Source organism: Acomys russatus, chromosome 6, assembly GCF_903995435.1.
Source record: "Acomys russatus chromosome 6, mAcoRus1.1, whole genome shotgun sequence".
In the NCBI taxonomy this organism is placed as follows: Eukaryota; Metazoa; Chordata; class Mammalia; order Rodentia; family Muridae; genus Acomys; species Acomys russatus.
The window spans coordinates 3,507,814-3,530,809 of NC_067142.1; positions in this window are offsets into that span (position 1 = coordinate 3,507,814).

The following is a 22,996-nucleotide window of genomic DNA, read 5'->3' on the forward strand; positions in this document are numbered from 1 at the left end:
ACTGATAAATTAAGAACAAATATCCATACATTTCAAAGTAAATAAAATCTCAAAAAAAAAAAAAAAAGCACATACTCAGAAATCTGATAGCCTAAGTTAAAACTCTAAATGCATCACTCACCTACATGAATAATAACATTTCCTAAGTTTAAGTTGTTGTATTTTGATTTACCCCAAGCCCAGGGCTTTGCTGGTTCCCTAGTGGACACAGGATGGATAATAGTTTCATACATGATCCTGGTCCAAAGGTGGTGGAAATCAGCTTAACTTGAATGTCCCTGCAAGCGCAGCATCTTCTTGGCCAACAACCCGAAGTGTGGCTGAACCTGAAACACCAGTGCCCTTTCATTTTTCTCACAACTTCTCCTGCCATCCTGAAGACAACTGTGGACTCCAAATGCTTGCGAATCCAGACTTTAGTTCAGCTCTTTCCAGGAGAGAACAGTACATCCCAGGAGCTAGAAACACATAGTTGCAGGTTCTCTACTGTTTTCTCCCTTCCAGGAAAAGGAATCCCTCATGGCTTCAAGCTCTTGACTCCGTGATTTCTACCATTTGAGCACAGGACCCATTCCAGGGGTGCTCAACTCCTGTAATCAAACCTTGAATTCTTCCCACTTCTTGAGCAGTCATCTTGAGGAGAGCCACAGGACCTCACAGGATCACAAATCCCAAAAAACTTAGCATGTTTTGGGAACTAACAACCAACACCAAAGACAACCATATGGTTAAAGAGCAGCTAAGAACACAATAAAAAAAAAAAAAAAAAAAAGAAAAAGCAGGGCAACACAGATCCACCAGCACTCCTCAAAATACTGCATATTCTAATCAAGATGAAACATGGGAAAATGAACTTAGAGCTCTGCTTATGAAATTGTTTGAGACTTGCAAAAGGGAAAAGAATAAAACCCTCAAAGAAATAAGGGAAAATACAATCAATTAGGTTAATGAAATAAATAAATTGTTTAAGACGTGAAAATGGAAATAGAATCAATAAAGAAAACACAGACAGAAAGAGATTCTTGAGATGAAAAATTCTGACATGAGAACAGGAATCACAAGTGTAAGCATCACCAACAGAATACAAGAGATGCATGGAGAAAGTATCTCAGGTATAGAAGATACAATTGAAGAAATAGATTCATCTGTAAAATAAAATGCTGTATAGAAAAAAGTGCTAAAACATCAAAGAAATCAAGGACACCATAAAAAGACAAAAGCTAAGAATAATAGGAATAGATGAAAAAGAAAATTCCAGCATCCAAGAACCAGAAAAGAAAGAGATGCCTTTAAACATATTAAAGGCTTCCTGAATACCTAATAGACTTAACCAGAAAAGAAATGCATCCTGTAGCATAATAATCAAAAGACTAAATCATCAGACATAAGAAAAAATATTAAAAGTGGCAATAGAACAAGGCAAAAATCCAAGTGATATATAAAGGCAGACCTATCAGAATTACACCTGACCTCTCTCTCTCTCTCTCTCTCTCTCTCTCTCTCTCTCTCTCTCTCTCTCTCTCTCTCTCTCTCTCTCTCTCTCTCTCTCTCTTAGAATGTTAAATGCAGAAAAGCCAGTGCAGATGTCATGCAGATGCTAAGAGAACACAGATGTTAACAAAGACTACTATACTCAGCAAAGCTTTCAATCACAGTAGCTGGGAAAAACCAATATCTGCCATGACAGAATCAAATTTAAACAATGTTTATACACCTACCCAGACTTAAAGAAGACACAATAAGTATCTCCTTCCAACCAAGGAGTCTAACTATACCTATTAAAAACACAGGAAATAAATTAACTAACATCAGCAAACCCAAAAGAAGTGAAGCATATTCTCTTTCTCTCCCTCTATGTCACTCTGTCTCTCTGTCTTTATCCTTTTTGTATCTTTCTCTGTCTCTGTCTCTGTCTTTGTCTCTGTTTCTCTCTCTCTCTCTCTCTCTCTCTCTCTCTCCCTCACTCTCCTCTATGCCACCACCAACATCAAAGTAAGAGGAAAAACAACCACTGGTCATTAATATCTCTCAATATCATTGGCCTCAACTTCCCAATAAAAAGACACAGGCTAACACAATTGATTCCAAAACAGGACCCATCATTCTGCTGCATATAAGAAACACACCTCAGCATTAAAGATAGATAATACCTGAGAGTAAATGACTAGAAAAATGTTTTCCAAGCAAACACACCCAAGAAGCAAGTTGAAGCAACCATTACAGTATCTAACAAAATAGACTTTCAACTAAAACTAATCAAAAAGATAAAGAAGGGCACTTCATAGTCATCAAAGGAAAAATACAAGAAGATGATATCTCCGGTCTAAGAATCTATGCCCCAAATGCCTAAGGCACTCACATTCATAAAATAAACCACACTAAAACATAAATCATACATATAACCCAAACTTTAATAGTGGAAGATTCCACTATCACCAACAGATAGATCATCGAGACCAAATCTAAATGGAGAAATAATAAAACTAACAGGATAATGGACAGATCATTGATACAGAAACTAAATGAAGGAATAATGAAATTAACAGTTATCATGAGTCAAATGGACCTATCAGATATCTACAGAACATTTCACCAAAATACAGAAGACTGTACCTTCTTCTTAGCCCCACATAGAATCTACTTCAAAAATGACCAGATACTCAGTCACAAAACAAACCTCAACAGATATAAGAAGTGTGAAGTAACCCCTTGCATCTTACCACACCACCATGGATTAAAACTAGAACTCAATAACAACAGAAACAACAGAAAGGCTACAAACTCATGGAAACTTGAAAAACTCCCTACTCAATAACCACTGGGTCAAGGATGAAATAATGAAAGAAATTAAAGACATTATAGAATTCAATGAAAGTAAAGGCACAACATGAAAAAACTTATGGGACACAATGAAAGCAGTGCTAGGAGAAAAGTTCAAAGCAGTGAGTGCCTTCATAAAGAAATGGGAGATCTCATACTAGCAACTTTCAGCACACCTGAAAGCTCTAGAACAAAAAGAGGAGTAGATTACAGGAAGTCATCAAACTCAGTGCTGAAAAAAATAAATTAGAAACAAAGAGAACAATACAAAGAATTTTTGAAACCAGTAACTGATTCTTTGATAAAATCAATTAAGATAGACAAACCCTTAGCCAGACAAACTAAAAGACAGAAGGAAAGAACCAAATTAACAAAATCAGAAATAAAAAGGGGGACATAAGAACAGACATAGAATAAATAAAAAATCATTACATATTACTTCAAAAGCCTGTATTCCACAAAATTGGAAAATCTAAAGGAAATGGATGATTTTCTTGACATATTTCAATTACCAAAATTAAATCATTACAAGGTAAAAAGTTTATACAGTCCTATAACAGGAAGGAAATATATGCAGTAGGCAAAAGCCTCCTATCCAAAACAGCCTAGAGCCAGATGATCTTAGCACAAAATTCTACCAGACATTCAAAGAAGAACTAATACCAATATTCATTAAACCATAGCACAAAATAGAAACAGAGGGAATATTGCCAAACTAATTCTATGACACCAAAATCACTCTGATACATAAATCACACAATGTCTTAAAGAAGAAATATTAAGGCAAATTTCCCTTAAATACCAAAGAACTCTTATAGCTGATAAGATCTTCATCAGAGTGGTTTGATACATGACTGACTCACATAGATCAGTAGCCCATTCATATAAAACTGACAAGCAGGCTGAGAAAGAAATTAGCAAAATAACAAATTTCACAATTAGTATAGAGTGCCTTGATGTAACTCTAACCAAGAAAGTCAAAGACCTGTATGACAAGACTGTCAAGTCTCTGAAGAAAGAAATTGAAGAAGATATCAGAATATGGAAAGATGTCCCATTCTCATGGATTGGTAGGATTAACATAGTAAATGTGGCCATCTTACCAAAAGCAATCTACAGATTCAATGAAATCCCCACCAAAATATCAACATAATTCTTTACAGACATTGAAAGAACAATTACAAAACTCCATAAGGAAAAAAAAAAGCAAAGAAACAAAAACCCAGAATATATAACACAATCTTATACAATAAAAGATCTGGTTGTATATCTATCCCTGACTTTAAGCTATAGTATAGTTCAAAACTAATAAAAACTGCAAGGTACTAACATAGAAGTAGATCAGTTGATCAAGGAAATCTAATCAAAGACTAAGAAATAAACCCACACACATAAGGACACTTGATTATTGACAAAGGAGGAAAAACCATACAATGGAAAAAGGGCAGCAAATACAACAAATTGTGCTCATCAAGTGTATGTTTGTGTGTAGAAAAATGCAAAAAGATACTCATTTATCACTCTGCACAAAACTCAAGTCCAAATGCAGCGAAAAGAGAAACTGTAGGCAGGCATATCTCTATGACAAGTTGCAGACATAAATCAGGTAGACTCCTGGGACTAGTAGCACTCTAGTAGAGACTCATAGTAGCAGGGGTCATCGAGACTGAAGAGAACACACTCTAACTAGAAAAGTCTTCTGGTAAAAGGAGGGGAACACCAACTAATCCACAAAAATTTCAACTCAAAATTCACTATGCCTAAGGAAGTGCAAGATAGAATCTATAGAGCAGAGATTGAGGAAACATCTAAACAATGCCTGGACCAACCCAATACCCATCCAATGGGAGAGAGCCAACCTATGACACTATTAAAGATATTCTGCTCTTCTTGCAGACAAGAACCTAGCATAATTGTCCTGAGAGAGGATTCACACCACACTGCTTTGAAACATATGTTGAGACTCACAACCATATATTGGGCTATGTGTAAAGAATCCTGTGAAAAAGGGAAAAAGCAGGAGGATGGGGGGAGGACAAGGAGGCACACCATCAGAATCAACTAACCAGGGCACAGAGGGACTTGTTGATGTTGAAGCATCATCCAAGGACTATGCATGAAATGGACCTAAGCATGCTACAAAGATGTAGCTGATGGGAAGGTAGCTCAGGCTTCATGTGAGTCCTCTAGTAATGGAAGTAGGAACTTTCTCTAACATAGACTCTGTTGCCATCTTTTGGATCACTTCCAGCTACCTGACTGCCATGCCAGGCCATGGCGGAAAAGAACATACTCTGTTCTGATGCAACTTGATGAACTGCAGTGAGGTGGGTGGGAAGAGAGGTTCCTCTTTCCTAAGGAATATGGAGGTGAAGTGGGATAATGGAGATAGGGTGAGACTGGGAGGTGAGGATGAATGGAGCTATGACCAGAATGTAAAGTGAATAAATACATTTTTTTTTAAAATAAAAAAGATGATAATAGGAATGTAAGTTCATAAAATGATTTTAAGTTTGGGACATGGCAACACTGTGTTTTATTATACAACAGAAATATACTTGACTAATAGACAAAAAACTTCTGCTTCCAAGAGAGGGAAAATTTTTGACAAGGTTTTGATCAGAGGTCTCACTAATGAGAGATTAATTACCTGGGAGATTAATAGCATCTCAATGCAAAGAATTTTCTTTTACCGGTTTTCCTTAAGTCCTTTTAATACAGGTAGTAATGGATATTGCCATGAACAAATCTAAGAAAAGGCACAGGAGAGAAGACTCCTTGAATCTTTGTCATTAAATGATCTAACTTGGTTTGTGTGATGCTTTTCATGTAAAAATGCTAAAGTAAGAAATTTCTGTAACTGGTTATTCAAAGTAAATATTCAGAGAAAATGGAAACTCATAAGAGATATCTTTTTGGGAAAAGTATGAATTCTTATTTTTAAATTTTTTTCCACTCATATATTTATATTGTTACACATATATAGAATAAACTACCTACAGCAAGAAGAACCACAAAAAAAAAAAAAAAAATCAGGAATTATGTAAAATTTCCATTTATAGTGTTTTGGCTATTTGTATTTGGTAACCTTGAAGAAAACATTTTTCTGATCTTAGTGCATCTAAAATTGTGAATGTAAATAAATATCTATCATATCTGTGGCACTACAACTTTGAAGAAATCACTGGGATTTGGCCAAAGAAAATAATGGATATACTAATTCCATGTGTGTGTGTGTGTGTGTGTGTGTGTGTGTGTGTGTGTGCCTGTGTGTATGTGTGTGTGTGTGTGTGTGTGTGTGTGTGTGTGTGTGTGTATGTTATGTATAATTTTAGGTAATTATAAAATAAAGACTCCTTGACATTTTATCAAATAACATTATTTATATTTGTTTCTATCGTTATTTAGAAAAAGAATAAAATATTTTATGTTTATTTTTTAATAATGATTTTTCTTTTACTTATATGTTATTTTAATTTAGAAATTGTATTTTAATTATAATATTTCTTATTTCCCTTTCCTTCATCAAAACTCTTCTATAAACCCTTCTCTATTACCCTTTAAGTTCATGACCACTAAAGAAAACAAAAGTCAATAAAAATGCAGATTTGGGGAGCTCAGTCCCAATGAACACCTCCACAAAACACTGCTGTGTAGCTTTTGATCTTTCATAAACCTACTTGTTTTGGATTCTTAATGCTTATACCTGCATTCGAACACACCTACCCTAGATAAGAAAGAAAATAGGTTAATGGGGACAGGCAAAGAGGACCTTTTTAGATTCAGTTCCTTGAGCAGATTCTACTCTTCATCATCAGGATTCCAGCAGAACTGCTAAATAGCAAACTAGAAATTAAGCAAAAATGGCTCCAACTGCAGCAGCTGAAACCTGGAGCAGCAGCCAGAACATAGAACTTTGAAGATTTCTCTGGAGTGTTTTTCTCGAAATGGAGTGATGAACAGCCGACTGACATAATGTGATGCAAAAGGCCAAAAACCAAAAAGTAAAACCTCCGGTTTTGGGCTCATTTATATTTCTGCTAGGAGTCTGTAATTAGAAGTTTGTGAGCTGTCAAAGACCATGCAGCCACAAGAGGAAGTTCTTCTAGGGAAAAACACCACATGTCCTCTCACAAGTCTGTTTCCAGGGGACAAACACCAACACTCTCTCACAAGTCTGTTTCACATCCCACACTTAGGATCAAAACAAAAACATGTTTACATTTACTACATCCCTGCACCTAAGCTCAGGAGACACTGTAGAAAAGACCACAGAAAGCTTAAAAGAACTAGAAGATAAGGTACCTTGCTGTGAGATTCTGCCTCATGGCAATGTGAGAGGCTACACCACCATCACAAAACCACTGTGAGCTCAATAAGGAGTATTCCAATAAAAATGACAACCTGTATAAGGCCCAGGAGGCCTCAGCACTACATAAACAAGTACAGACAGCTGAGTAAAGCAGGGAAGTGAAGACTGGTCCTTCCCAGGGAAGAGGTCCTTCTTCCTCTCCAATTGGAGTCACCATCCAGATATTTTATATGCTATTTTATGGCATCTGTCCCACTATTTTCCTCTCAAGCTGCCCCACCTGTGGTTTTTTTATGCTTTCTCAATTTCTACAGTTACTCCATAGAGTATATGCACATTGAGGATTTGGTTTTAGAAACCACAGATGAGAAAGAATGTGTGCCATTTGTCTTTATGAGTCTGCTATACCTCACTTATCTTTTCAAGGTCCACCCATTTATCTTCAAATTTCACAATGTTTATTTATTGCTGAGTAGTGTTCCATTGTATTATATATACCACATGTTCATTATTCATTTATCTACTGAAGAAGACTTGGATTTGTCCTATTTCATGCCTGCTGTGAATGTGTCATCAGTGAACATTGCTGAGCAAGTTCCTGTAGAGTAATATGTCATGGTCTTTGGGAATATGTCAAAGATTGATATATCTGCATCATATGGAAGGTTTATTATATATGAGATTTTATATTTATTTTGAGGGTGGCTTTATCAATTCACATTCCCATGAATGGAGAATGATCATTTCTCTTTCTCCATGACCTCATTAATATTGGTTGTAAGTTGTTTTGTAGTTCTTAGCCATATTGATTAAATTGAAATATTTAAGGAAGTCAATACATTTGGGATGATTGTGCTCTCCACAAGAACCGTAGAGTAACAAAAATACTAGTACTGGGCCAGTAAACCATGCCAAATGGTTTGTCAAGGTAATTCAAGTTATCATCAAGACAATTTCAATTATCAATATATAGTCCTTGGTTGTTTCTCAGGGGTAGGTAGAGGTAAGCCCCTGAAGACACCAAACACATAAGACACAGGACTTCAGATGAGTCTAAATGGATCTGATCTGAAATCTTCTTTCCTGTGGTCTAGCTTCTATGGTTCCAGAAAATACTATGCAAACTGGAAAAGAGAGAAGATATTAAAAAGTGCTTCCTATCTGTGATAACTATGAAACATGACAATTAATAACATGGCAAGATATTCACAAAGATTCAGTAAGTATCATTCTCATGTATGAGACAACCAATAGCTGTCTGACTGGACTTAAGACTCACTAAACAGGAAAGTAATCATGAACAGTACTGGAAACCTAGCCATCATTCTAGACTAGTTCAGTCATAGAAAGTAATCCATTACTATTATATTGATAGACTGAGCATAATCCCTTATCACATTCTCACTATTTCCTTATACCCATAGATAAATGTAGCCACCACTGCTCATCAAAGAAACCTCTCCTTACCAAAAATGGAGAACATCATAGAAAAACACATTTGGACAAAATACATAGATCAGTAGATCCTGTGGATCCCAGCCTCAGCAGACACAACTCTAGCACTCAGGGTCATAGAATTTTGTAGAAGAGGGGCCAGGAAATAAGTACCTCTGATATGAAAGAGTCTCTCCTAGAAATGGCTACATTAACAGGATTGTTCACATTAATATAAAATTGGGAAAATATCACCCCTAGGCAACAAACTACTGCTGGCTACTTTCAGGTATTAACTCCTGTCTAATATAGTGTGATAAGTCTTGAAACTATATGCATACAAACAATGGAAAGAGATGCAGCAGGATGTATTTATAGTATTTATATGTGCACACAAAACATATATGTGTGTCTGTACATGTTTGTGTGTGCAACAATAATAATCAAAGAAAAGAAGATGATGAATTTGAAAATGGAAGGCAACAGAGAAGGGTTTCCAATGGGGGTACCTGGCAGGGACTAGAGGAAGTAGGGTGGGAACATGACATAATTCTATTATAAATTGTTTTAAAGTGCTTGATGGTATTCAAAGAAAGAATAAGCAGGCTACCAAGATGAGACTTGATAGCCTATGACCATATAGTGGGGCAGGAGGTCCACCTCGGTCATAGAACTAGGGAAGGGGTATAGGGTGAAAGAGGGAGGGAGGGAGGAATGGAAGGATACAAGTGATGGAATAACAATTGAGTTGTAATCTGAATAAATTAGTAAAATAAAGTAAAAAAGTAAAAAGTAAATAAAAATAAAAATAAAAAAATAAAAATAAAATTGTTTTAAGTAAAATAAAAGGAACGAGATGAACAAAGATCCACATGGACCTACATAGGTTGAGACATGAGGTTCACTAAAGTCTAATTAATCCTTAAAAGGAAAGATTATTGGACTTTTTAAGCATTGTTTGTAGGCTGTGAGGTGCCTCATTGGGAAAGAATATTGACCACTAAGATTGAAATTTTTCTTTTTTTTTTTTTTTTTTTTTATTTATTTTTTTTTTTTTATTAATTTATTCTTGTTACATCTCAATGTTTATCCCATCCCTTGTATCCTCCCATTCCTCCCCCCGCCCCATTTTCCCATTATTCCCCTCCCTATGACTGTTCCTGAGGGGGATTACGTCCCCCTATATATTCTCATAGGGTATCAAGTCCTCTTCTTGGCTACTTGCTGTCCTTCCTCTGAGTGCCACCAGGTCTCTCCCCTCCATGGGACTTGGTCAAATGTAAGGCACCAAAGTATGTGAGAAAGTCGTATCACACTCTCCACTCAACTGTGGAGAATATTCTGACCATTGGCCAGATCTGGGAAGGGGTTTAAAGTTTACCTCCTGTATTGTCTTTGGCTGGTGCCTTAGTTTGAGCGGGACCCCTGGGCCCAAATCTGCCTATCATATTGTTCTACTTGTAGATTTCTAGGACCCTCTGGATCCTTTTATTTTGCTGTTCTCCCATGCGTCTCTCATTAGAGTCCCAATAGGATGCCTTCCCCTCTGTCCCAGTTCCTGGTAAGTGAAGGCTTTCGTGGGACATGCCCTTGGGCTAGTATGCAGATATAAGTGAGTATATACCATTTGATTCTTTCTGCTTCTGGTTAACTCACTCATTATGATCATTTCTAGCTCAATCCATTTATCCACAAATTTCGGGAATTCCTTGTTTTTAATAGCTGAGCACAGCAACAGGCTGGTTGATCAGTGGAATCGAATCGAAGACCCAGAGATGAATCCACACACATATGGTCACTTGATTTTTGACAAAGGAGCCAATCCATTCAATGGAAAAGGATAGCATCTTCAACAAATGGTGCTGGTCTAACTGGAGGTCTATGTGTAAAAAAATGAAACTGGACCCATATTTGTCACCTTGCACAAACTCAAATCCAAGTGGATTAAAGACCTCAACATAAAACCAGAGACACTAAGCCACTTAGAGGAAAAAGTTGGAAAGAGCCTGGAACATATTGGCACAGGAGACAACTTCCTGAACAGAACACCAACGGCCCAGGCCTTAATGTCAACCATTAATAAATGGGACCTCATGAGGCTGAGAAGCTTCTGTAAGGCAGGAGACACTGTCAAGAGAACAAAGCGACAGCCTACAGACTGGGAAAAAATCTTCACCAACCCTACATCTGACAAAGGTCTAATATCCAAAATATATAAAGAACTCAAGAAATTAAACACCACCAAACCGAATAACCCAATTGAGAAATGGGGCTTGGAACTAAACAGAGAATTCTCAACAGAGGAGTATCAAATGGCTGAGAAACACTTAAAGAAATGCTCAACCTCCTTAGTCATCAGGGAAATGCAAATCAAAACAACTCTGAGATTCCATCTTACACCCATCAGAATGGCTAAGATCAAAAATTCAAGCGACACCACATGCTGGCGAGGATGTGGGGAGAGAGGAACACTCCTTCATTGCTGGTGGGAATGCAAACTAGTACAGCCACTTTGGAAATCTATCTGGTGCTATCTCAGAAAAATGGGAATAGGGCTTCCTCAAGACCCAGCTATTCCACTCCTTGGAATATACCCAGAAGATGCTCCAGCACACAACAAGAAAATTTGCTCAACCATGTTCATAGCAGCCTTATTCATAATAGCCAGAACATGGAAACAGCCTAAGTGTCCCTCAGTAGAAGAGTGGATAAAGAAATTTTTCTTTAAATTAGCAGAACCTAAATTATCAAAGAAGAGTGTCTTCTTCTGTATATACTGTAATACAAAATGACACCCCCCACACACACTACACACACTTAATAGAAAACATCAACACTTGTATCTGTAGTCGTTATTTATGCTGTTTTCTGTATATTCTTACATTTTATCCCACTGAGTCCATAGCAATGAAAGAATGTCTCAAAGATTACTTTTGTAATGCTGATCTCTGATCTTTGTAAAACTGTTGATGTTTTGTTTTGTTTTGAGGGTGCAGTTGTGGGGGTTTTGCTGGTGGTGGTAGTGGTGGTGAGTGGGATTTTGTTGCTGTTTTGTTTTGTTTTGCTTGTTAGCATGGACTAACCAAGCATTGTTATTAAGTTACCCATAGTTGAAAAAGAGAAAAATGTCTATGTATGCAAATATCCTTCAACATTAATGAGTGGTGTAAGTGATGGTGCCACCTATTATGGAGTAGACTGACTGTAGCATTTCATGAGGAGAAAATTAAAGTGCTTTCTTCTTCTTTAAGTTGTGCGTTATCTTTTTCTTCCCATAACTCATATTTCTTCCTTCAAAACAGACTGTAAGCAAAGGGGAAAGAGAGAACTTGTTCTAGGATATTTTCCTCTCCAGTTTGTCAGAAATCTGTACATGTTAGAAGAGTCTTTATGGGCAAATATAAAAGATAGGATTCAGGAAGGAAAGCCAACAGCAGAGTGTATAGAACAGACAACAAGAGAGCCTATAGAATAGGGAGCAACTACAGTTATACGTAGGAGAATAAGGAGACAGAACACATACCATTCCACAGTTTTAGTATCCAAAGCATGCTAACAAAGAGTTGAATAAAATATGTTATATCTTCCTATCTTGATAAATTTACTTTCATAATTGCAAAATGTGTGAATCTATTTTCTACTATCACTCAAATATGAAAAACCATCAACGTTGAATGCATCTATTTTGCACAATTCCTGATTCTGTGGGCGAATTGGCTATGCTTAGATGAGTAATATGGATATGTATAATTCATGATGATATATATTTATTTTACAAAATCTGTTTTTATTGATTTCAATTCTACAAATCATTCATTATGGTGTTATAATAAATGTTGCCACATAACTTTTTATACAATGAAGGGTCAGCAGATTGGGCATACAACAATTGTTTTGAAAGAGCCTGGAGGTATGAAATTTTTAGAGATGATATAAATGATTGAAAATAATGAAAAGTAATATTTTCTGGTTTATAAATTTGTATGATATTTAAATTTAAGTGTGCATAAATTAAACATTGCCGAGGGATGCCTATGCCTATTCACTAATGTCTGTTCATTGCTGTTGTTCTAGCAGCAGCAAAGTTGAATACTTGCAGCATATAACCATGTGGCTACAATCCTAAAATAGTTACCATCTGGTACATTATAGAAAAGTTTGTTCTTTTGTGTTAAAAGCTCAAAACAGAAAGAGTAACTATATTTTTAAAAAGTTAAGCACATTTGTGTCTTTAGAGATTTATTATAAATGAAAGTATAGAAAAAATGAATAATCATGTCTTAAAATAATTTTGGGTATAAAAACGTGTTTTGACTAAAATCAAATAGTAAAAGAATTAGTGTAAATGTGTTATATTCAATGTCAGGAATTTCAATTATCTGATCTTACTTTTTAATAAGATGAATGTTATAATAAAAATTCCTATTAATTTAGCTATCTACACAAAATGCACTGTTCAGATATTTAATGGCTACCTTGTTGCCAAGATATTAACATTATTCCCACAAACCATGATTGACTCTACATATAATAATAGAAAATTAGATTCTTCGTGTTCAGTTGTTGAGGAATTATTAATTTGACCTAGTCAACAGGACCTCAAAATGAATTAGAACAAAGGCTAGTACATGAACTAAAAAATAGTTACCTCTTGCAAAATTATCTGATGCTTCCATGTATGAAGATTTATAATTTGAGAGAGTAAAAAATCTCTTAATATTTCTATAAATATGTTCTGCCCCTTAGCACAAACACTGACATTGCTGCTTACTCGTGATTTACAGTGATGGAAAATAACCTTATCTTGAATAATATAATGAGTCACTATAAAAAATGCTGGAAAAGATGGAGTATTCCTAACCTATATGCAAATGTACTTTTACTTGAGTTAGCATGTGGGGTGTGCTCCTTTTTTTTTTTTCTTTTTTCTTTTTTCTCTAAATTTTTTTTTTTTGCAGTCTATGAATGTAAGCTCTTTAAATATTAGTTTCAGAGAAATTCCAAAATCAAGCCTCTGTTCTCTACCTCCTTATGGGGTATCTATGCCAATAACTGATATTGTATATATTGGCTACCTAAAGATTTGTATTCTTATTTAATACTATATACACAAGGGATGTTTCGTTTGAATTCTTGCAAATGAAGACTTTCCTTCTGCTAGACTTTTCTGGTAAAAACATAGTATTTCTCTTGGAAACTAATCAGGAAAAGTGGCTTCTTCCAATCCTACGAAAGATGATAAAATCCAACCTTATCTCAAACATTTCTTATATGTTATTCTATAGAAACAACAGTAGACTGCTGGCTCTGAAATGAAGGCTATGTTAAAAGTATCATGCTTAGAGCTGAGCATTCAGCAATTACTTATTCTCAATACCTTAGGCACGCAAAGCATTTTTACACTAAAGGGGGCTTCTCTGGCTATGGGTAAGAGTAGCATTTAGCTATGTTAGGAATATAAATAATTGGGAGGTTGTTGGCTATTAACTATTGACTGGACCTGACTGGACCAGAAATGGATTCCCTCCTATGGAGCAATCAAAAGGTACAATTAAAGAGTAGCTGGCTACTCCAATAGAAGCTGGGCAATTATAGCAAGATTGAATACTTTCTTCCTGGCAGGTTGGTTGTCTACTTTGTTGGGTTTATTTTTGACACTAATATTAAGCATATGAGGAAAAAGAAGGAAAGGGGTACAAAAAGAAAGATAGGATAGGATAGCTGTGGACTCCTCAAACAGCAAGTAATAATTCATTGTCTTTATAATATCCATATTTTCTATTTTTATGGGATTTTAAATTATTATCCTCAAAAGTGTATTAAGGAATTTAAAATTGTGTTTTTATTTTATCCATATTGTTTTTTATTCTGAATGTAGATAAAGATACCAAGTACATACTCTAACCATGGAGACCAGAAAAGAGCTTAGTTTCCCTTGAAAATGAAATTACAGCTGCCTGTTAGCTACCACTGGCTGCTGGCAACTGAACCTGGGTACTCTGGAAGAACACAGTGTGCTGTGTACTGGAGTATCATCTCTCCATTCCCACTTGCTGATGAATTTAAATGAGATCATCGTGTACTTCTGGAGAACCACTGGACAGGATTCGTTTGATAAGATAAAGCAGTTAATCACAGGAATGGAAGAAGACAGTATACATCTATTTTAAACAGGGTCAGAATCTTGTTTAAGATTTTCCTGTGGTAACTGACAAGTTTTTTAATCTACCATTGATTGAATCAACATACAAAATATTTTTTACCACTATGATATTTACCTCTACCTTGAATATTCATTTATCCACCTAAAGAAATTGACTTTTTATTATGCAATTTTCTGTTGCGTGTGTGTGTGTGTGTGTGTGTGTGTGTGTGTGTGTGTCTTACCAATTACTTATGATTACATTTAAAAATATACACATAAGTACAGACTTACACACCTGCCAATACCTATGTACATATGGTAATATACATCCAATGTATCACTTTATTTTATTGATACAAATATTTGAAGATACTTATGAAGTCTGATGTGATATTTAGACTCATGTGTGCATTAAGTAATAATTATATTAGAGTAATTGACATAGTCATCTAATTAAACACTTATTTTAGGAAAATATGTTTAAATCTTTTTGTTCTACATATGACCAATTTCTTATATATAATGCAATGCACAATTGCATTCAGTGTTCATTGACATAGAACTCCAAACTGCATTCGTGCTATTTAAAAAGAACTGTATTTGATGATGAATATCTACTCAACCTTACATTTTCCTTGTGTCTAGAATGTACTAATTCTAATCAATTCTCAACTTTTGAGAGATGATTTTTCTATATTCTATTATAACAGACATGGTATCAGTCTTCTTTTATTTCTCATGTTGTACTTTAGGTTGTTGTGATGGCAAGTTTACTGTTGTTAGTGATGTATGTTTTGTTTTCTTTTGATTCATCGACTTGATAATATTTTGAGTTCTTTGAAGGAGGAACCAGATGTGCAATAGTGCCCAAATCATGAGTCAGGTCACAGAAGACACAAACTGAAGATTTTATACTGTTAAATTTGTTCTTCCTTTGATTTAATTGTGACTATGACCTGAGTCTTCCCTCGTGCAGTCACAAAGTATTTAACTTTTTAAAAATATGCCTATAGATGAGAGGCAGTGGATATCACTTAAACTTTTAAGTGATTTTAGGTATTTTAGAGAAACTTTGAAACTTGGATGTTTTAAAGACACGGAGTTTTGAAAGCGTTTGAATTTTTAAACACACTGACTTTTAAAAGACAAAACTTTTTATATTATAATATTAATATAAAAGTGCCATATTGGAGATAAATGAGAAAGAAAGGTTATATGTACAGTTATATAGGTGTTGTATGGCAAGTTTACCAGCGGTCACTATTTTGTTTTGTTTTATTTTTTACTCAACTTCACATAACCCAGATGAGTCATCTGGGAAAACTAAACTCAACTGAGAAAACATCTCTATCAAATGGCATGTAAGCAAGTCTTTCTAGTTAAAGATTGGTGTGGGAGGGCTCAGCCCACTGGAAGTGGTATTGCTATTGTGGCCACTGTCTTACACGGTATGAAACAACAAATTGGGTAATTCATGAAGAGTAAGCTGAGGAGCAGCATTTCTCTATGCCTATGGCTTCATTTCCTATAAGCTCTTCTCCTTAGTTTCTAGACTGACTTTTCTCACTGATGGGTTGTGCCCTAAAAAGTGTAAAATGAGGGGATTCCAAGATAGCGCCAACCAATAAGCCACATATCTAATCTACTCTGAGGAGACCAGAGACATAAGTGGAGCAACAGATTGCTGGACGTTGAGGACCGTAGGTGAGTGGGGCCCCAAAAGCCACAGACCAAACAGGGGGCCTAGCCCCCTGGGATAAGCAACATCCCGGAGGTACTAAACGCACTCCCCAAACTCTGGAACGAAATCCACATGCAAACTGCAGCCTGTATATAAATCACAGACTCGCTGTTTGGGGAGGGGATTTCCCAGAGTCCCCAGCCAGAGGAGTCTCAGTGAAGAGGGTGAATCTGCCCTAGGTCCTCCTTCCACTCCAGCCCAAACTGCGGAGGTGAGCTGCCTAGGTGGAGTGGAAACACAGGCGGCCAACAGAGACAGCTAAAGTGGGACTGCAGCTCACTGGCCATCCGGGGCCCAACCTAACACCGATCACAGCGGACTGAGCCTGCAAACAGGGGCAGTGAGAAATCAGCTTGGACTGCTTCCACAGACCTATCAGGAGACATGGGTCTTGCCTAGAGTGATAGCTGAACATGATAACCCTTCCTACCCAGCCGCAAGGCACTGGCCCTGCACTCCCCAAAGAAGAGAGCCTAGCTAGGGCTCCTGGACCGAGCAAGGCAGGCACTCCCACATCATCGGAGATGAGACGTGGATGGGTCGTGTTTGCAGTGTCTAATTGCTGACCTAGAGCGTTAGTGGAGCCCCATAGCCCAGTGGGAAGATCTGGTTCCTTGGGCAAATGCCAGAGCCCTGCAACCCTAGTCTCCCTAACCTCCCAGCTGCAAGGCACTGGCCCTGCACTCCCGGAACGAGAGAGCCTAGCTCGGGCTCCTGGCCCTGAGCAAGGCAGGCACTCTCACATTATTGGGAGGTGAGATGTGGGTGGGTCATGTTTGCAGTGTCTAATTGCTGACCTAGAGTTTTAGTGGAGCGTCATAGCCCGGCGGGAAGATCTGGTTCTGCGGGCAACTGCTAGAGCTCTGCAACCCTAGTATCCCTAACCTTCCAGCTGCAAGGCACTGGCCCTGCACTCCCGGAATGAGAGAGCCTAGCTCGGGCTCCTGGCCCTGAGCAAGGCAGGTACTCTCACATTATCGGGAGACAAAACATGGGTCTTACTTGCAGTGTCTAATTGCTGACCAAGAGCGACCTTGGTCCCTCCAGGCATATAGTTCTGGGAGAGGTTGGACACCACTACAGGGTATAGAGACAGACCTAAAAGACAACTACACCACCAGATGATCTGAACTACCTGGGGTGTTGACTACAAAGCCACAGGAAGGACAGGCAGCTGGGATCAACTTACACAACCAGAACGTTTGTGTGCGGACCTTATTCTAGGTCCCAAAACTGCTGATCTGAATTACAGCAGTAAAGTCCAAACTGATATCTACTCTGGCTGACTCAGCCTGGAGCCAACAATAAAGAGAAAATCACCAGGAGGGAAACCAGATCACCTACCTGTTGCACAAAAATACTCCCTGATCCCCACAGGCAAGAGCACCTGACTTATAATCAGTCATCAATTAACCGCTCTCAACCAGCGAAGGTCACTACAAAATACTTTCCAACATCAGAGCCATCAAAATGACAAGAGGACAACAAAAGAACGCTAACAAAAACCAAAACAGTTTGGCATCTCTGGATCCCAACATTCCCAATGAAAACAACCTAGAGAACCTAACAGCAATGGATAGTCAAGAAAATGACTCAAGTCCTTAGTAACGAAGATGATAATGGAAGAAACAGATAAAATCTATAAACAAATGCAGGAGGAGGCAAACAAGAGGGCTGAAGAGTTAAAAGAGTCATATAAAGAGGCACTTGAAGAATTTCAGAAAAATATAAATAACCAGATGATGGAAATCATTAAAAAACATCCAAGACATGAAGATAAAAGTGGAAGCTATGATGCAGGAACACACAGAAGAAAAACGTGATCAAGAGGCATCAAAGAAGAAAGCAAGCATCTCAGAGGTGGCCTTATCTAACAGACTGCAAGAAATGGAAGAACGAATATCGGGACTTGAAGATACAATCGCAGAACTGGAAACAACCATTCAGGGAAATGCCAAATCTGAAAAGTTCCTGACACAGAACATTCAAGAATTAAAAGAACACATGAAAAGACGAAACTTGAGAATAATAGGGATAGAGGAAAGAGAAGGCAGCCGACTCCACAGCCCATAAAGAATCTTTAATCGAATAATGGAAGAAAATTTTCCCAATTTGAAGAAGTAGATGCATACGAGCATACCAGAGGCCTACAGAACACCATATAGAGTAGACCTGAAAAGAAAATCTTCCCGCCACTTAATAATAACAACACAAAATATACAGAACAAGGAAAAAATATTGAAACTGGCAAGAGAAAAAGGCCGAGTAACAAATGAAGGCAAACCTTTTAGAATTACTCCTGACTTCTCAGCAGAGACCATGAAAGCCAGATGGGCCTGGACAGAGGTGTTAAAAAACCTAAGAGAACACAGATACCAGGCAAAACTACTATATCCAGCAAAATTATCAATAACCATTGATGGAGAAGACAAGTTATTTCATGACAAAAACAAATTCAAACAGTACCTAGCCACAAATCTGGCTTTACAGAAGTTATTAGAAGGAAAACTCCACCCCAACTGGTCAAACTACAACTAAAACAACATAGGAAATAGGTAACTATACCATTGCAAAATCACAACCTCGCAAATTCTCGACTGTTACAAATACAAAAAATGAAGGGACTTACCAATCACTGGTCATTAATATCTCTCAATGTCAATGGTCTCAATTCTCCAATAAAAAGACACAGACTAACGGAGTGGATGCATAAACATGACCCAACATTCTTCTGCATTCAGGAAGCACACCTCAACCACAAGGACAGACATTGCCTCAGAGTGAAAGGTTGGGGAAAAATATTCCAAGCAAATAGTCACAAGAAACAAGCTGGAGTAGCCATTCTAATATTTAATAAAATAGACTTTCAACCAAAATTAATCAAAATGGATGAGGATGAACACTTCATACATATCAAAGGTAAAGTCAACCAAGAAGACATCACAATATTGAACATCTATGCTCCGAATACAAGGGCTTCCACATTTGTAAAAGAGTTATAAACACAGCTTGCCCCACTCATCAATAACCATACATTAGTAGTGGGAGACTTCAACACCCCACTTTCACTCAAGAATAGGTCTTTGATTCAGAAACTAAGCCAGGAAATAACCTCATTAACCAATGTCATGAATCAAATGGATCTAACAGATACCTACAGAACTTTCCACCCAAACGCAAAGGATTATACCTTTTTCTCAGCATCCCATGGAACGTTCTCTAAAATTGATCACATAGTTGGTCATGAAGCAAACCTCAACAGATACAGGAAGATTGAAATAATACCTTGTATCTTATCAGATCACCATGGTCTAAGGCTGGACTTCAACAACAACAGAAATAACAGAAAGCATACTAACACGTGGAAAGTAAACAACTTTCTACTTAATGACACATGGGTCATGGAAGAAATAAGGGAAGAAATAATAAACCTCTTGAAATTCAATGAAAATGATGGAACAACATACCCAAATTTGTGGACATGTTGAAAGCAGTGCTATGAGGAAAATTCATAGCATTAAATTCCTTTAAAAAGAAAATGGAATCATCCCACATAAATAACTTAATAACATATCTGGAAGCTCTAGAAAAAAAAGAAGCAGAAACACTCAAGAGGAGTAGATGCCTAGAAATAATCAAACTCAGGGCTGAAATCAATAAATTAGAAACAAAGAGAACAATCCAAAGAATCAACAATACCAAGAGCTGGTTCTTTGAGAAAATTAGCAAGATAGACAAACCGTTAGCCAATCTAACTAAAAGACAGAGAAACACTATCCAAATTAACAAAATCAGAAATGAAAAGGGAGACATAACAACAGACAGCAAAGAAATATAAAGAATCGTAAGAACCTACTTTAAAGGCATATATACCACAAAATTCGAAAATTTAAGGGAAATGCACAAATTTCTTGACCGATTCCATTTGTCAAAATTGAACCAAGACCAAATAAACAAATTAAATAGCCCTATTTCACCTATAGAAATAGAAGAAACCATTGATAGTCTCCCAACCAAAAAAAGCCCAGGGCCAGATGATTTCAGTACAGAATTCTACCAGTCTTTCAAAGAGGAGCTAATACCAATAATATTCTAGCTATTCCGAAAGATAGAAATGGACGGAATATTACCAAATTCCTTCTATGAGGCCACAGTCACATTGATACCTAAACCTCGTAAAGACCCAACAAAAAAAAAAAAAAAAAAAAGAGAGAGAATTTCAGACCAATTTCTCTTATGAACATTATTGCAAAAATACTCAACAAAATATTCACGAAGCGAATACAACAGCATATCAAAGACATCATTCACCATGACCAGGTAGGCTTTATTCCAGTCATGCAGGGATGGTTTAACATACAGAATTCCATCAATGTAATCCATCATATAAACAAACTGAAAGAGAAAATCCACATGATCATCTCTTTGGATGCAGAAAAAGCATTTGACAAAATCCAAGACCCATTTATGTTTAAAGTTCTGGAGAGATCGGGAATACAAGGCACTTACCTAAACACAATAAAGGCTATATACAGCAAACCAACAGTCAACATTAAATTAAATGGAGAGATACTCAAGGAAATTCCTCTAAAATCGGGAACCAGACAAGGCTGCCCTCTGTCCCCATATCTCTTTAATATAGTTCTTGAAGTTCTAGCCAGAGCAATAAGACATCAAAAGGAGATCAAGGGGATCCAAATGGGAAAGGAAGAAGTCAAATTATCCCTATTTGCAGATGATATGATAGTGTATATAAGTGACCCGCAAAATTCCACCAGAGAACTCCTACAGCTGATAAACACCTTTAGCAAGTTGGCAGGATACAAAATAAACTCAAAAAACTCAGTAGCTTTCCTGTATACAAATGACAAACAGGCAGAGGAAGAAATTAGGAAAACTACTCCCTTCACAATAGCCACAAACAATATAAAATATCTAGGAGTAACTCTAACCAAGCAAGTGAAGGACTTATTTGAAAAAGAACTTCAAACCTCTGAAGAAAGAGATTGAAGATGACATCAGAAGATGGAGGGATTTACCTTGTTTGTGGATTGGGAGAATAAACATAGTAAAAATTACCATCTTACCAAAAGCAATTTACAGATTCAATGCAATCCCTATCAAAATACCTACAAAATATTTTGAAGATATTGAAAGATCAATTCTCAAATTCATATGGAGAAATAAAAAACCCAGAATAGCAAAAATAATCATATACAATAAAACATCCTCCAGAGGACTCTCCATACCTGATCTCAAGCTGTACTACAGAGCAACAGTAATTAAAACAGCATGGTACTGGCAAATCAATAGGCTGGTGGATCAATGGAATCGAATTGAAGACCCAGAGATGAATGCACACACATTTGCTCACTTGATTTTTGACAAAGAATCAAAATCTATTCAATGGAAAAATGATATCATCTTCAACAAATGGTGCTGGTCTAACTGGATGCCTACATGTCGAAAAATGCAATTAGACCCTTATTTGTCACCATACACAAAACTCAAGTCCAAGTGGATTAAAGACCTCAACTTAAAACCAGAGACATTAATTCAGTTAAAGGAAAAAGTGGGGAAGAGCCTGGGACACATAGGCATATGAAACAACTTCCTGAACAGAACACCAACAGCCCAGGCCTTAATGTCAACAATTAATAAATGGGACCTCATGAGGCTGAGAAGCTTCTGTAAGGCAGGAGACACTGTCAAGAGAACAAAGCGACAGCCTACAGACTGGGAAAAGATCTTCACCAACCCTTCATCTGACAAAGGTTTAATATCCAAAATATATAAAGAACTCAAGAAATTAAACATCACAAAACCAAACAACCCAATTGTGAAATGGGGATTGGAACTTAACAGAGAATTCTGAACAGAGGAATATCAAATGGCCGAGAAACACTTAAAGAAATGCTCTTCCTCGTTAGTCATCAGAGAAATGCAAATCAAAACGACACTGAGATTCCATCTTACACCCATCAGAATGGCTAAGATCAAAAACTCAAATGACACCACATGTTGGCGAGGATGTGGAGAGAGAGGAACACTCCTTCATTGCTGGTGGGAATGCAAACTAGTACAACCACTTTGGATAGCTATCTGGCGCTTTCTCAGAAAAATGAGAATAGGGTTTCCTCAAGACCCAGCTATCCCACTCCTTGGAATATAACCAGAAAATGACCGACCACACAACAGGGACATATGCTCAACCATGTTCATCACTGCTTTATACATAATAACCAGAACATGGAAACAACCTAAGTGTCCCTCAGTAGAAGAATGGACTAAGAAACTGTGGTACATTTACACTATGGAATACTACTCAGCTATTAAAAACAAGAAATTCCCAAAATTTGTGGACAAATGGATTGATCTAGGAATTATCATAATGAGTGAGTTCACCCTTAAGCAAAAAGAGACAAACAGTATATACTCACTTATATCAAAACACTAGTCCAAGGGATACGTACCATGAAAAACTTTACTTACCAAGAAAGTGGGTCAGAGGAGAGGACATCCTATTTAGACTTTAGGCAAGAGT